The sequence below is a fragment of the Alosa alosa genome, chromosome 16 (assembly GCF_017589495.1).
Source record: "Alosa alosa isolate M-15738 ecotype Scorff River chromosome 16, AALO_Geno_1.1, whole genome shotgun sequence".
NCBI classification, from domain to species: Eukaryota; Metazoa; Chordata; class Actinopteri; order Clupeiformes; family Clupeidae; genus Alosa; species Alosa alosa.
The window spans coordinates 3,745,928-3,761,060 of record NC_063204.1 but is presented as its reverse complement, the minus strand read 5'-3'; the positions used below and the strand labels follow the sequence as shown (position 1 = coordinate 3,761,060).

Here is a 15,133-nt window from a genome sequence, read left to right as displayed (position 1 = left end):
GATGAAAAACTCTGAAATGCAGACGTTTTCCTGAACACACTTTTGTCCTCTGCCTTCGAGTGAATACTGTGATCTCCGGTAAGTGTAGACGGTACACTTTGATTTTTGCTATCCCAGAGCTAACTTGCAATGCAACTTGCCATAGGTAGTTAGCTTCAATTAACACCCGGATCTCCTTATATGGGCAAAGATGGCTGTTTTTGGTTATTTTTTGTAGGCAAACTTCAGAGGTCTATTGCCATAGTCATCATGCCTCAGTAGAGAAAGGCCTCCTCTCTCACCTGAGACTCATCCAACAACTCCATCGGGAGTGACCTCCTGGACTGACCATCCCCCTGACGCCTACTCATGGTCATTATTATCCTGTATGCCCCTTTATTCAGAAGAGTTGGAGGAAGTATCAGTTTGATGGACAGTTAGTCCAGCAAACCAGTTTCTCCTCGTCGTGTGTCCAAATAAATCAGCATGCTTGTGCTGGAGATAGCTTACATGGCCATGCCTACCACAGTGCACTCGCGTGCACAAGCACTGCTAGACCCTGACAGCCATACTCGCTCACCTTCGGGTGGTCAAGTGTTGACACACAATCATTCACAAATATCTTGCGGTAGTGGGGTGCAAAGCCCACAACAAGGATTGCATTTGATGAAGAATGGATGGATGGATGGATGGATGAATGAAGAGCGAGACCCAGTTACTGTATGGTTGATTGTGCTAAAGCTTACTGGCAGGATAGTTTGAAGGCGAGAGGTCCGTGGACTCAGGTGATGTAACGGTTGGGAGAGAGACAGAGAGCAGATTAGGTGAGGGAACATTCAGGCTTTGTCAAAGCTGTTCCGTCACTCTGGCTGCATGTCAGCCTCCAGCTCAAGCCAAAAATAAGGACTTAATCATTTTGTCAATGGCCTCGAGCAGCACTGGACATCAGAGATGAGCGGTGCAGAGAGACAGGGCGTTGGTCTCTTTCTCTCTCCATGTGTCTGAGCCATATCTGTCTTACAGTCTGGATATTTTGGGGTCTCCTAGCAAGCAATTGTTCACCATTTTCTCTGGCAGTCAGATGCATTTGTTTACTATCTATTTAATGATCACGACTTGACTTCTAACCATATATATATAGAATCACAGACTTTTTTTTTGGCTGTGCATAAAATGCCTTTATGAATAGTGATATGCCTTTTTATGCACTCAAATGCTGTCTTATCTACTGCTGAAGGATGCAAACGGAGGGTCAGATCTAACAATTACTAAATGATCTAAATGATATAATGTATTTATATTGAAGTATATATATATATATATATATATATATATATATATATATATATATATATATGAACAACCAGAGAGTCTTTCCAATATACTGTAAGATGGAGTGAATAAATGATCTTTGCACTGAAAATGGCAATGGGCAATATTCTGATTTTCTTTGGTTATGTATGAAAGCAAACTGATGAATGATTAATTTATTTTTTAATGGTTAATTTTTTATGCATTTTTATTAAATCACAAACTTGTTATGATTTGATTGACCTCTTTTTAATACTCTGAACAGAGTGATTTTGTGTCTTGTTTGGTTTCTTTCATCATTGTTATTATTTATTTTCTTACTTTTTGGTGTTCTTTGGAATGCCTTTAGAACGAAAAAGACCCTGGGGATTGTACAAGGTCTTAATAGCTTTGACTCCACATTTGCGTCACTTAACCTGTTTAAATTTTCTGCCTCTGTGTCCTTGGCTGAAGAGCTGTAATTTGGAGGAGATGGAAGTCCTTTCAGTGGGAAACATTCCTGTGGTGACGTGTGTGTGTGTGTGTGTGTGTGTGTGTGTGTGTGTGTTATACAGTGTGAAAGGAGACACACCTATCTTGTGTGGCAGTTGCTGTCGGTCCACAATGCTCTTGCACTATTTTCTCAATACACATGCTTTAAAAATGGAGCCTGTCAGCTCCGACAATGGTTGATCAATATTTACTTTAGTATCAGATTTAGTATATTTCCTCCCCAGCAGGTGGAGAAATACTTGTTGTCACTGTCAACAATGCATGTATGAGTATATTGTAAATGGAATTGTGGGAAAAATACGTCTTCCTGTGTATTTCACTATAGATGTTTTTTTTTTTTTTTCTCACTGAGCTCCTTGCATTGTTTTTAGAGTTTCTCATATCAGTTGCAAGACTAAGGATATCATTTTTGAAGGCAAAAGTCCTATATTCAACATTTATAAGTTCTTTTCTCAGATAGTAGATTAAAGTGTTTTAGGGGGCACGACTAGATTTTGGATTGTATGTGATGGCTATGATGTTATTGGGAAAGTTTCATTGTAAGAAGACATGTTTAGGTTGCTTGTCATGTTGGGGGTTTTGATATGTGTAAGTTTGTTTTTTTCCCTGTGGAAATACTGTGGTACATTTTGAAATGGCTGTGACCATGTGGTTTCCTGTTATTTGTTTTGGGTGTTTTTTTTTTATATACTTTAATTGTTATTGGTTGAGACTATGGCTAAGGGGTTGGGCTGTCCCTTGTAAGGTTGACAAAAATACCGGTAAGTTGACTGCTCCCAAATGTCATTTTAAAGAGAAATTGTGGGATTTATCATGTAATTTGCCCAAAGAATGTGGATCAGTTTAGTAATCCTCTTACATACAGTATTGCATATTTTATCGAAGAACAGGTTCTGAATCCATTTGTTTGAAGGAAAAGGCATCTGGAAAGTGGAATCCAGTGCTCTTACACAAAAAAAAATGTTTTCCACAAGAAGAAATCCCTTTCCAAACGTTAGCATACATGCAGTATCACAGGAATGTGTCATGACGAAGCTTTTTGTTCTGTACACGTTCTTTATGTCTCTCGTGCTTTACTTATTTCTGTTTATTTGCCTTTCTATGTTTTAAAATGAATGCTCACATATAAGCAAAATATGGACCGTCAGTGTCAGGTCAAACTTCTCAGGCTGTGCTTTTGTTTAGTCTCCTCATAACAGTGTACACTAATGTCAATAAACAATCACTTTGTACATGATAGTCCTTTCAGTCTTTATGTTGACAAAATATTGATCATGGTTTGTATGCCTGCAGCACAGATAGCATGCAACCGTTTGTTTTCAAACTTTTCAGAAGTTGCTTTTAATCATTGAGTTCTCACCTGCATATCAAAGGGAATGCTGTTTTCTTTCACCCAACTACAGGTATTCCAATACCTGAACAGCACCTTGTCACCCTGCATTTCTCTTTTTTACCAGCAGAGGGCCAGGATCTCAGTTCTACTGAAGCAGCAAAAAAAAACATGACACTCCGACTAGGCTTCGTTTTCATGTGATTTGGTGCATTATCTTATGTTGTAAGCCCCTCAATTGCAAATGGCTGGCTTCTTATCAACGTTTACTATACAGCAGACCCATATTTTATTTTTGACGTTAGACCCACATTTTATTTCACGTTAAGGCAATAAGGCACTACCATGTAGATGTAGTGCACAACGACAGCGCAAAAAGTAGACCTACGTTTATTTTCTAATCGTGTTTTCTTATCTTATAACATTTGTTTGGAAACTTGCAGTGCAACTGAGTGAGTTATTTAAAGACGATTGAAGTGAATTGAATAAGAAGACTATTTGGCTCAGAGCCTACCGAATCCAGGAGAGCTGGGAAACCCTCCTTGTAGCACCACCCTATGTGGCGGAGCGACCTATCAATCAAGATCGTTACCACGGTTACTGAAGGCAAAGTATGAGGCTAGCTGCCAAGTATCCAGAGAGCTAAACAGAAGCCAAACTGCGCTGCGTGAAGGACCCATCATCAGCAGAGAGTAAATGTTGACGGAGTGTCCTCGTATCAGTTTAATATCGGGATCATATAATTCAGTTTGACATCAAAACAAAATGCAAAAGCCTATCGCACCGTACGATAGACCACTTTTGTCACTTTTGAAATACTGTTAGACGGCGAACAGCCATCAGTCTAGCGGTCACTTTGTCAACGACCAGGGGAAAGTAAAGTACTTTAACGTTAGCGAGCGACAGTCAACGTTGCCTATTTTAAGAGATGAAATTCTGAAATATTTGTAACATTTGTGATTGTTATTACTTAGACTTTCTTTTAGCTAAAACAATCGCCTAAGTTTTTGGCTGGTGCAGGTTAGCCAGGCGTTCGCCTGTTATTTGGCTAACTAGCTAACGCCATCAGTCCGTGTTTGTGTCCAAGTTTACATTTCGGAAACCAAGAAGTGAGCTTGTGGTCCAAACCGCAGTGATGATTCCTGAGTGCCCACGGAACACCGATGCAAGAAGCCGAACCCGGTGCCATGCCCAGATGGCTGAATCTAACCAGAACCGCTCCGGTTTACTCTGTGAGATCAAAACCCCCATTCAGACCGGAGCTTTTACCGAGCACTACAACATTATACCGGGCAAAGAGCTGGGCAGGTGAGTGTAAAAGTCATGCATTGTTAACGTTACATGCTCTTACCAACTCATATGGTGCCACGGCGTTGCGTTGCTGGTCAATCTGCATGGTATGAAGTGAATCTATGTTGTTATGTTAAGTGAGTCTATGTTGTAGTTATGATGTATTTTTAAATGCCAGGGTTTGTTGTTATGTCAAAGGTAGGGCCTACGTCTTATTTGTTTTCCTCTAATACTTTGCTGCAAATAATTGTTAGTGTAAGGTAATCCAAATGAAGAGGGCATAAACTGTTACCTTTTGGCCACCAGAACATAAATCCTGCAGGGTAGTCTAATCTAGATGCCATTATTAATCATGAAGGAATTTCCACCAGAAGCATATAGTCTGTGCTGACTCGAATGGGTTTTGAGCAACGTTAGCCTGCTCTGTGGCTTCACTTGTGTTGACTGTCTCTTACATGACATTGGACTTGCCCCAGACATTTGGCTTTAAGACTGTCACTTAGGTTAAGACGTAACGGTATGCAGTCCAGCCAGACGAATTTGGGACTAGCCAGAAGACTTTGGGAGCCCAATTAGACAGAAATAGCCATGTAGTACTGTCTTCCAAACACAAAGGACATATGACATATTTTGTTAAGGTTTGAGGGTTTAACTGTTAAAGTGAATATGCCCCCTCATTGCGCCACCACTTTTTCAAACAATCAAATTATAATGCAGTATACTTGACTTTGATTCAGTGGATAATTAGCCCCTCTTCTCAGTGCTTTAAACATCAGATGAGACAAATTGAAACGCCACATCATCACATGACCTAAGTTCCATATGGATCTGCACAGACTTAAAGTGTAATTCCAGCCAAAATATACCCAAGTCAAATGAAGACTACTCAAATGAAGACAGTATTTTTCGTTGATCACCCTCAAGCACACTGTGGATTTTTTTTATTTAATTTATATAGTATATTTAGTATTTAGTTTTGTTAGCTTTTCTTATCTTCTACTGTCTCTATTGTACAGTGGAGTTTGGTTATATGTTTATACTTATATTTACCATTTCTGCTGTAAGTGCATGTTGTGTGTGATGTCTGTATGCTACTGAGACCTTGAATTTCCCCTTGGGGATCAATAAAGTATCTCTATCTATCTATCTATCTATCTATCTATCTATTATCTATCTACCTACCTACCTACCTACCTACCTACAGCGCTTGGCCTGGTATAGCCCCAAATAGCAAACAGTGGAAAAGGGCAGTAAGCCAAACGCTTCCCAAATAGCATTTTTTTAACCAGTAATATTGTTCAAAACAGCACCAAACCTCATCAGTAGCTTGCTTAGGGTCTCTACACATAAAACGAAGCACCAACAACCTAGTTAGCAAACCCGGAGTTTATTACAGAAGTCTGTTAAGAACACTTACCACCTGTCACGCTATCGGGAGAAATTCATTGGTCACCTATATTAACGATTTACGGCTCCCATTGTCTTCCATTCAACACATGTAAATAGAGGAGTCGTAAATTGGGCGATTTGGGGCTATAGTATATACCAGGCCAAGCTCTGCAGTGGTTGATCAATGTAAAATACTGTCTCCACGGCTTGTTTTAATGCAGAGAAAAACCCTTGGGTCAATTTTTGCCGGAATTACACCTTTAAGTATGCAACATTATTTTGGTTTGCCACTGAGATGATGTGCGAGATCGTCATTTGTTGAACCCAGAACTTCATTACAGATCCTTGGCTCACAACGAAGTAGGTAGCCAGTTCTAATCTGTCCAACACTGTTCAGCACAGGCCTTACATGATTCTAAAGCGCTTTTTGTTTACGGAGCTTTTTGGCACAACACTGAATCATTTGGCAGCCGAAGTCTGCCGAAGTGCTGAATCATTTGGAAGCCCAGCCTAATAGTCTGCTCTCTTTGGGGGTCCTCCACTTTTTTTTTTTTTTTTATTTATGCAGCACTGTTTCGTATGACCCAGCAGTTTTCCAGGCGGCTGATGGTTGCATTATTTTAGTGCTTCTGCTTACTTTTATTGTGCGGTCGTTTGATGAAATGCCCTTAAGATGGTGTGTGGCTTGCAGTTTGTTTCATGTTCCTATGAAAAGACCAGACATATTTTGTTTTATCCATAACAGTTAATGTCTACTGCAGGACAACATCACATGACTCCCTGTGAACCCAGCCCCAGTTGTAGTCCTCGCCTGAAGCATATTATAAGGACATTTTTATTTTCCTCTTTGATGTCAAACAAAGTGAGCCGAGTTTAGCCCTGACCCAGTGTTGTGTTGGCTGAGTTTGTCTCCTGTGCCCTTGTTGCTTTTGAGTGTCGCCCATGAAGCAAAAGCAAACAGGTTAATATACAGAGAAGTGTTTACCCAAGAAAGCGCTAGATAATCAGTGTCCTCTAAGATTTAATCGCTCCGAACTAAAGTGCCCTTTGAGACTGGAAACTTTCTTGTTACTTATAAAGGGCATTCGGTCTTAACTACCTCCCTCTCTCTACAATAGGCAAGAGGTTAAGGGAAATGTACAGTGTGGCTGTGATCTCAGCCGGATCCTGTTGCATATCTGATTAGTATGAAACATGTAGCCGGATCCTGTTGCATATCTGATTAGTATGAAACATGTAGCCGGATCCTGTTGCATATCTGATTAGTATGAAACATGTGTTTCACAAGTGAACGTATTTACCTACTTATAAACCTACAAACTTATGGCCGTCTAAAATTGAGTAGGTTGCTGCAGTAGATGGTAACCTTCTGGTATAGCGATCAGACGAATGGCACTCATTGAGACGGTAGCAAAACAAAATAACTCCTCTCTATGGGGCGTCCTACTGTGATGATGGTCCCTACCGATCTCCAAAACAAAATAACTCCTCTCTATGGGGCGTCCTACTGTGGTGATGGTCCCTACCGATCTCCTTCTCAACAGTATGGCTACTCTTCTAGGTCAGGGCTGCACTGAAAATCATATGGTTAAGTGCTTAGGAAGGCAAACAAACTGAAGGAACGTTTGGCTGTTGTCAGCAATTCCACAGTGACAGATGCAAAAGAATAGCTCTGGGGCTTGGGCTGTGAATTCTGCTGGTTTGGGTCCAGCAGACCTGTTTTACTCATCTCTGGACCCAGCATCCTCAGACCAGAGTGGACGTGCGTGTGTGCGGTAGAAGCCTGCGTCCCTGCATCCGGATTGGCTGCTGGGGGTTTGTGTGTATGTTTGGCCAGAGATGCAATCGCATGCCGAGGCGGCTGGTTCCCATAGGACGAGCCTGGCCAGAGCGTCATGCCTCATTTGCTGCCAGAGCGGGCCAGTAGGAAAACATTCACTTTCAGCTCACGCGTGCTATTTTTAGACGTCCATATAGGGCCTGGACTGCCCCTAGCAAGGCACGAGAATAGTGTGTACAGAGCCTCGGAAGTAAACTGAATTACCCTCCAATTGACTGTGCTTGAGCGGTTGGAGGGAATCCCTGGTGTAAGGTTAGAAATTTCCGTTCTGCTGGCTACTGGAGGATTTTTGCAGAGTGTGTTTCTTGCACAGAGCGGAAGATCTCCAGTGAATCTTCTCATCCGAGCCTAGAGGATGTTGGCTTAAAACTCAAACAAAGGCAGCCACAACAGCCATAATAGTTATGGTCGGTAGAGATATTTCACTCATTTGGTTGTTAGATAGTAGGAATTAATGAACGGTACACTAGGAATGTGTCTGGCAGGTTGGCAGTTGCCTACTCTTTTGTTTGGGCTGGTCTTGGGTGCTAATAACTGTAATGCTGTAATTAATGAATTAGCAGATCTTGTGGCACTACTGAAGTAAGCCCTTTTGGACACAAGGCTTATTAGTTTGCTAAGCTGTCTGAATTCCAGGTCTTAGCCAACTTTACTGACTTGGTTGCACGTTCTTTATACAACCAGACCAAAACATGAGCATTGTTAAAAAGCATGGCTGATACTTTTATTTTCTTTCAGCCAGTAGCTTAAGTATTTTGGCAGTATTGGTCTTTTCCCTGAACTTGCTGGGAAATTTGAGCCTTTCAACAGTTTCCCACGTGATCTAAAGATCGATGTTGGTTACATTTAGTTTGGTCCCCCTGTAAATTTGGGACATTTCCTCTTGTCCTCTGCCACATGTAATGCTGAACACGCACATAATTTAATAACCTTGATTCTGTGACATTGTTTTCCCACTTCAAAGAGGTCAGTGAGAGTCAGAGCATACCTCGTACACCTCCTGGGTGCCACTTGTCATACGCCATGCCATGCCACCTCCTGGGTGCCCCTTGTGACGGAAAGCTTTCCATTGTCACAGTAAACACGTGTCATGTGCCCACATCACATCTCCGCCGTCACCTGACCTCCCACTGGTCCTTCATCAGAGAGGAATCTCTGCCCTCCCTCATTAAGGAAGGGAACGCAGCTGGAGCTGGCCTGGGACTGCAGGGCTGGAGACGAGGGCTGGGCTGGCACTGTGTCTGTGTGTGTGTGTGTGTGTGTGTGTGTGGGGTACGTTGCAAGTACGCAGAGCAAATTCAGTGAGGCCCATGTGTGGGATTTCTGGTGGAAACAGGATGTGAGTGAGTGAGCTCTTGTTGGGTGGATGTGTGCAGTGTGTTCCCCATTTATACACACACACACACACACAGTCTCATACACACACACACACACCACACCACACATACACACACACACACAGAGACACACACACACACACACACACACAGAGACACACACACACACACACACAGTCTCATACACACACACACACACACACAGTCACACACACACACACACACACACACACACACACACACACACAGTCTCATACACACACACACCACACCACACCACACACACACACACACACACACACCACACCACACCACACATACACACACACACACACACAGAGACACACACACACACACACAGTCTCATACACACACACACACACACACACACACACACAGTCTCATACACAGAGAGAAAAAGGCAGAGAGAGATCAAGGCCCTGCAAACTTCCCCTAATGTTTTTGAACTTGGGTTGCCCACCCCCCCGCCACCACTCCCACACACACACACACACACACACACACACACACACACACACACACTCCCCCCCCCCCACACACACACACACACACACACACACACACACACACATGCTTCCTTCTCACAGAAAAGGACCTCTGTCCTTGTATTGACAGCCAGATAGAATGCCATGACATCATCGCCTCGCTTTTCACGTTGGCTCCCGGGGCCTCAGTCAGAGATGGCATCTGCTGATCGCCGTGGAAACCGTTTGGGCAGGGAGCGAGTCGGAACTCGTGTGTGTGCGCGTGTGTGTGTGCGCGTGTGTGTGTGCGCGTGTGTGTGTGCGCGTGTGCGTGTGTGTGTGTGTGTGTGTGTGTGTGTGTGTGGGGGGGAGGATGGGCATGTGAATAGCAAGTTTGTTATTGAGCCTCCGTGGTTAGTTCCCTGTTAGCCTAGCGGGCTGGTGCTGAAGAGATTTGGGGGGGGTGATGTCAGGGACTTGATGAGGGAGAAGCGGTCATGCTCTCCACCTCCTCTGTGGTCATCCCGTTAAGTGGATCTCTCTCCTCTCCGTCACGGGCCCTCTCTCCGCTAACCACACTGCTGCTCTAACGAGCTTTTGACAAGGTCCCCCCGGCACCTCCTCCCCCCTCCACTGGGCCTAATCCGTCTGATTAAAACTGATTTCATACTGAGGCCTTTCTGCGCTCCTCCGCGGAAGCGTTCATGGTCTGCTTGAGCCAGACTAAGACAGCGTCGTCATGGTGAGCCCTCCGCCTCCTCGCGCACATTTAGTTTGTCAGATTACTCCTCATGTTCCAAGGTGTGCCCCCCCCAAAGACCCTGATGAAGTTCCGCCAGAAGAAGGCGTTTTTGTTTATGTCTACAAAGGCACGGCGACGTTAAGCCCAGGGCCGTGATTGTTTGCGATTAGGACCGTGTAACGGAGAGTGGACGAACGATGAAAGGCCACGATCGGTCTGAACAAAACCAAGCGCAGGGGTGCAGATGAGGTAATGCGCTTTCCCAAGGCATTTAGAAAATGTCTAGCGCCCCATGTGAACGGTGGCCCCTTTCTATGCGAGAGGGTCACATGTCAGAGTTCATTATATCCCTCATAGGCCCTAAGTAAACAGGCCTCCAGTTTCAATCTAGGACCAGCGGAAAGAGCTGGAACGTTCTCATATATTGTCTTTTCTCTCTGTGTTTGGGTGGGCGGAGGCTCCTTGAGTGCTTCCCTTGTTGTGATTCCACGGCTGGAGGGGATTTAGGAGCTGCCTCATTACTCGGGCACGAGGTGCTAGTTGTTGATTAATGTGTTGTGTCTTTGTGAGGAGCAGCTAGGTTGGCAGGTGACATGGTTAAAATCACAGCCTCTGCACTCAAGGCAAAAGAGCATGAGCTGTTGATCACCCAGAGTGCACTTGTTCTGGCAACATTAGGACATGGGCGTCTTCCAGAGTCATTAACTTCCCTCTGTGTGCGGTATCGCCTTTCAGTCCGTGGTAGTCTTCAGTTTGAAAAAATGTTGAAGTGTGTGTGTGTGTGTGTGTGTCTCTGTGTCTGTGTCTGTGTGTGTCAGTGTGTGTGTTTTTAAAGTGGTTTGACAGCTCTACTGACCTGGGAGTGGTCCAGCTAAGTGATTGTGTGTATTTGTGGCCTACTTACTGATGGGTTAGAAAAAACATTCAATCCCTGACGCACTCACGTGCACCCTCTCACAACAGCTGGACAGAGCAGGGAGCCAATCCCTAGGCTTACACCAGTTGCCCTCGCTCCCCCCCTCTCTCTCTCTCTCTCTCTCTCTCTCTCTCAATCTCTCTCTACCTACCCTACTCCTCAGACACCACCCATATCATGCTTCATTGTTCTGTGAGCCCCACCCTCAGTACTTAGAACCAGAGCCAACCTGTCAAATTCCAGCGTGTTCCCTTTTAACAAGGACAGGTCTGTGGAGGATGCATCCGTGTCTAATTACCCCACCGTCTTCCCTTTTAACAAGGACAGGTCTGTGGAGGATACGTGTCTCAGTGACCTCGCGCGTTGTGTGTGAATCTGGAGCCCGGTGGTCAGAGGGATGACCGCACCGCATGCAGGGCTATCTCGGGTAATAATACCCTCTAACCCCTTTTGCCTCTCGTGTAAAATGGCACGTGTCCAGATGGTTGGAGCGAGAGCTGCTGCTGCTGCTTCGCCCCATGAAGCAGGGCTGTCTTTTGGGGGCTTTGCAGTCAACTGTTAAATGCACAACAAGAGCTGAGAGGATTTAGCGTCGGCCCATGGTGGACACTGGGATGGTGTCTGGCCAAGTGCTGAAGCGACTGCATGTCAGACTGAGACAAGACAACCACTGACAAGACAAAGCAGAAACAGTAGCATTACACATCCAGCTGAAATTACACTCAGTTATTTCCATCTTGTGATCGCAACTGTTGCTTTGTCTTGCTTTGGTGTTTCCGGTTGTGGATTACCGAACCATATAACCCCTGTGTAATCCCCCCGCCCCCCTCCCCCCTTTTGAAATAAGGAGCATGCCAACAGTTATTATCTTGCTGCAGAATGTGTCCATCATCATCTCTCTCTCTCCCTGCGGTTCTTTTTCAGTGGCTCAGTGCCTGTTTGTCCAGAGCCGTCCACTTCATGTCCTTCCCTCTCCATCTGTCAGCATCCCTAAGGCTTGAACTGGGACTTAAAGTGACCCAGTGATCTCCTCAAGTATAGGGGTCAAAGCCCTCACCGTGTCTCTCCAGAGAAAAGAGAAAGACAAAGCCCTGGTCTGGCTTTGGGGGCCGACTGGCGTCGACCACGCACTGAACGTTAATGCCTTGATTGGAGAGATCAGATCCGTCGGCAGGTCCACCTTTCGGCCGACCCATACGGCCCAGTCAGCTGGAGGGGAAAGCACCGGAATGCCTCCAATTCCTCCGTTATGCAAAACGCACCTGTAGCCTCATTCTAAGCACAAAGGTGAGCGTGTGATTCTGCATCAAGTCTGCGTCCCTCTGCTCGAGATGAGGAGGACACTGTATGGGAGCCATTCATGAAGGAACGTGGGGAAGTATTCAGGTCCTGGCATGCAGTCATTGCTGGAGCTTGTCCAGGGCCAGCCTTATCATATTAAATCCTCTCGGGGCTTGGAGGCACGCCACCCCACTGACGCGTATGGGGGAATAAAGATGGCCATTAATTTTCAGGGGAAGTGGGCTTGGGGGTTGCTCAGACCATTACTGATTAAAAATAGAGCCGACCAAGCCAGCAAGACCAAAGAAAAAAAGCAAAACCAAAATGCAGAAGTGTGTCTCCTGCGTTCAGACCCCCACTCTCATCTTCCTCTTAGTTTGCATCAGCTCCGAGTCGAACTGGCTAAGCTCACCATGCCATTAGCATGTCCAAAGCTGATGTCTGTGGCAGAAAAAAGCCATATGTTCCCTAATATGTGTTTGTTCTCGTTGGCTCTGACGTTGCGCTTCACTGTGGCACGCATGAAAGCGGCTCTGTTGAGGGTGTTGGCTGCATGGGGCCACAGGCTTTTGGGAATGTGCTGACGCGGCGGCAGGAAGGGCTTGCGGACTCGCTTTTTTAAAAAAGCCAGCAGAGACGTGGCGCTCTGGTCACCCCAAATCACAGCCCCCATGGTGCAACTCCAGCAGCTCACAGCCCCCATGGTGCAACTCCAGCAGCTCACAGCCCCCATGGTGCAACTCCAGCAGCTGCTGCAGCAGTGCTCGGCATGACATCAAGGCCTTCGGACAGGCAGTGGACTGTAGTTTGTACTTGGCGTACGCCCCTGCGCTCTCAGTGGTTGACGTGGTAACAGATGCCCTCTCGGCCCCTATCGCGGGCGATTTTAATGAGTTTGGAATGAAGTTGAAGGAGCAGAAGGAGCCGTTTTCATATCATAGCAGAATTTGGACAATTCCTTCATGTCTCATTGCCCTTCACACTGAGCTAGGCCCGAGGTATTCAGACTACTGGGCTTCAAAGCTGCATTACTCACACTCCGTAAGTGCCAGGCATGCTGGAGGTGCTGCCTGGAGTTTAGCCAGCCAGCAGTCAGCCAGTCCGTTACCCCACCACTCCGATCCCAACACACCTCCTGAGAAAGCAAGGGGTCTTGAAGCAGATTAGAAGATCACCTGTACCCAAGCATTCCTCAATGGGCCAGCGCTGTTCAGGAAGCCAGTTTTGGATTGCAGGAGCTAAAAGAAGGAAAAGACATTATGCCTAAAGGAATGTCGTAACTGAGAAGTCAAGTGTGGGGAAAGCCTATTAGCCTGGTTGATTGGTCTGTTTCAAAAGTGTGGAAGGTGCCATATTGTACTTGAGGCTTTGTGTGATTGAGCTTGCGGCTAAGTTATAAAGAATGCTTTAGCTTATGCCCGCGCCATATTCCCCGAGACGGTCATGAGACCAGCCCCCTGAAGAATTTTCACACCATTATGTAAAAGATGGCTATCGTGTTTGTTTGGCCAGTTTGTTTATCCCATCACTCTTTGTAACCAGGGCCACCACCATGTTTATTCCTGTCCCTCACACACCCTTTCTCCTCAAGACACAATCTGGGCCTAGTCCTAATTTCCTTGTGTACTCACACACTCGCAGGGATCTGTACTGAAATGATGATCCCCTGGAGACATTACAGACTCTATCTATACTCTTAAACACATTTGGATATACTCACACGTCCAGACAAATACAAACACGCATATACACACACACACACACAAAGCCCTAAGTGCTCCTGAGGGCCACTGGGAGTGACCGGTAATTAGCGACCTAATGGGATTGCGGTGGTTTCAGCGTCTTGCCTCCCTCTCGCCATCACCTTCCACCCACTGGCCATGTAAACATGTAAACACTGTCTGTCCACTAGCCTGTCCTCATCATCCACCCACTGGCCATGTAAACACTATCTGTCCACTAGCCTGTCCTCATCATCCACCCACTGGCCATGTAAACATGTAAACACTATCTGTCCACTAGCCTGTCCTCATCATCCACCCACTGGCCATGTAAACATGTAAACACTATCTGTCCACTAGCCTGTCCTCATCATCCACCCACTGGCCATGTAAACATGTAAACACTATCTGTCCACTAGCCTGTCCTCATCATCCACCCACTGGCCATGTAAACATGTAAATACTATCTGTCCACTAGCCTGTCCTCATCATCCACCCACTGGCCATGTAAACACTGTCTGTCCACTAGCCTGGCTCACTTTCAGCTCTTGTCTCGGCCTCAGAATCAGACTGCACTCCATGAGTGAGGGGGAAACAACTCTTTCTGCCCTCTTTCTCTCTTTACTTCTGCCCTTTCTTCACACAGATGCCCAAACCAGAGGACCCATTTTACTCTGGCAGCGTTTTTTACGCCTGCGTAAAGTCCAAGCAGATTTGCTTCTTTGTTTCCACACTTCTCCTCCCTCTTCCATTCCTTTCTTTTCATCTTTTTCATCTTTCGTTTTTAAGGACATGTTTTCAGAAAGGAGGCCGGGCCACAGCTGCTGGTAGTAAATCTGAGGGGCGCTGGGGTTCAAGCGGATTGCTTCCTGTCCAGCCTGGAGGCCCAGACCAAACCCATGACCATGATCACATGACTTCGGCTCAGCAGACGCAGATACCAGAGTCAACACTGACCTGAGCGTTGCTGTTCACGGTCAATTATAGCACCTCGGGCCCTAATGGAACAACATGGCTTTG

At 45.6% G+C, this 15,133-nt stretch overlaps 1 protein-coding gene across 1 annotated transcript in view; it reads left to right on the top strand.

Moving 5' to 3' along the window:
* Positions 1–3,706: 3,706 nt before the first annotated feature.
* Positions 3,707–15,133, top strand: part of stk17a (serine/threonine kinase 17a) — a 40,772-nt gene continuing 29,345 nt past the window's right edge. The window contains exon 1 of the mRNA XM_048266022.1: positions 3,707–4,420. The gene's annotated coding sequence lies outside the window, so the exon portion shown is untranslated. The remainder of the gene's footprint in view (positions 4,421–15,133) is intronic.